Below are 2,286 nucleotides of genomic sequence, written 5' to 3' on the forward strand. Positions count from 1 at the left end.
ATTTAATTAATTATATTTTCTTAGGTTTTCTTTTTTGCCCATTGTTGGCCTTATTTAGTGGGGTGACCATAGAGACATCTACTGGCAAAGGCTGGCAGTGGTGCCATTGTATATGCACGTCCTGAGCCCCACTGCTGCAGTGTGATTATCCAAAGTTCTCTATTTCTGGCTATAAAGAATAATGTCAGCTAAACCAACCCTTGGATTTTCTCTCTTTCTTTCTCTTTTTTTTTTCTTTTTTCTTTAATACCATTGTACTGGCATCTCGGACTCATGAAAGATGGTGCTTTGTACTGTTGTGGTTCCTGATCTGTAATAGTTGCAATACCCACATGTAAGCCAAGGATTTTTGGAGTAGTTTGCAATGTACTCTGGCTCTGTATTTTGTTGATCCTCTATTCTGGCTGGAAAGGCTAAGCCTTTTAATACTCATTTTTCCCTTTTGAAAGCATTGGTTTTGCAGATTTACTAAATTAGTAATTCATCACTCAGCTATGTTTATAAATTTTTTCAGTTGCTGGGGATGAACATGAAGTAATTGTTGACAGAAATCACTGTTAGCAGGAAGCGTCTTTTCCAGCCTGTGGATTTTCTTTTTGCTGTAATGCATTATGTGCCTATGAAACATAAATATATAAAATATGACACACACATTCCAACTGATTTAGAAACAAATAGTTTGCATTTTGGTATTTTGCTGAATTCAGCAAGGGTTTATAGGAATTTCTGGATCCTTAAGCAATTGAATAAAGTGATTTTTAGAAGGTAAATCAATCCATCAATATTACATGGTCCTATTTTGTTTTCTTGGAGCATATTTAAAATTGTACATTTGAGGTGTCAAGGTTCAGGAGTCAAGTGCTACATGTGATAAATTAAGGAAAGGTCAGAGGCTATGCAATGCAGTTTCAGAAGATTGTCTACCTCTGCCTTTGCAGCTCATTCATGCTGAAGTGATGCACTCTGGGAATTACTACCAAACTCTGCTCTGCAACATCTGCTCTCCCTAAGTGAGTTAGTGCACGTCAGACATCTTTATGTCAGAATATTGCAGTGATGGATGCAGTCTTCAGAAAATGCTGCATAAAAATCTGGTGTGCCGTTCTGGCCATTAAGTGAAATTACTATTTAAATTAATGGCGCTGTCACAGTTTATCTGTGCAAAGAATGAACGCTGATTAGGGTATTAAGTAATTAGCAATTTATCACACTGGAACAAGGTTGATAATAATTAAAGAAGTAATGGTTTACCAAAGAAACTAGAAAGGGAGTCACTTCTTGTTATGTGAGTGAAATCTTGGCTGAAAAATATAATTCAGTTAAACAAAGATGAGGTTCAGAGTGAAAGAATACAGCCTTGTTTGTTTCAATAGAAAAACAGTTCGTTATCAAAATTTTAGTTTGCCTGTCAAAAGTCCCTTGGGGCTGTCTGACTTGCTTATTAGTATTGAATTGAGTCATTTCATTGCATTAATTCTCCACTTAAAATAGGTAGAATCCTAGGACAATTTGGAAAAAGGGTGTGAACAAGAGGAAGTATTTGCCTAATAGAGAACTGGTTATCACAGTTTGATCGCTGTGAATAGAACATCATAATTTTTAGTTGTTCCAGTGATTGGAATGAAATGCTCTGAATGCTTTAGCAGGTTCATACCTTTAAAGATTAATTTTCATTATGTATGACTTCCTAAGAGAGATTTGCTGCAATAAATAGCAGTGAAAGAAGTGGCCACTTTGGCGTGTGTTTTAAATGCCTACCTATGAGAGAAATTATGTCAAATGCAAATTACTTTGCAGCTGTAACAGTATATCAAAGCCCTGGGTTTTTTTGTGTGTGGTAGTTTTCTAGTTCAATTAGTAATAACATCTATTTCATTGCCAATTATAGAGAAGTTGTAGCATTTGGTTCAGAGTTAAAATTTACCCCTTTAGATGGTGTGGGGCGCAAAACTTCTATTTCACAGTTGAAGAATAATTCATGTGAATAAATGGAAAATTGCACTGATTATGACAAGCTCTTAATTTTAAAATACAAATAAAACCAGAAGAAAGACAGTGGAATTAATTTTGGAATGTTATCGATTCCACTGTAGAAATGCAAATTATATTTAGATATTAACTTCTTAAAGAGTAATTCTTGGTACTAGATGACTGAAGCTTAACTGTGGGTATTTGGCAAGTGACCCATTCAGTTCTATGTACCTAATATGAACCCCTACTTTAACGACAAAATATATGATCAATTCTGGAACACTAAGATGCACTGTTGGAAAATTGCCCATGGGG

This window comes from Acanthisitta chloris, unplaced genomic scaffold (assembly GCF_000695815.1).
Source record: "Acanthisitta chloris isolate BGI_N310 unplaced genomic scaffold, ASM69581v1 scaffold1158, whole genome shotgun sequence".
NCBI classification, from domain to species: Eukaryota; Metazoa; Chordata; class Aves; order Passeriformes; family Acanthisittidae; genus Acanthisitta; species Acanthisitta chloris.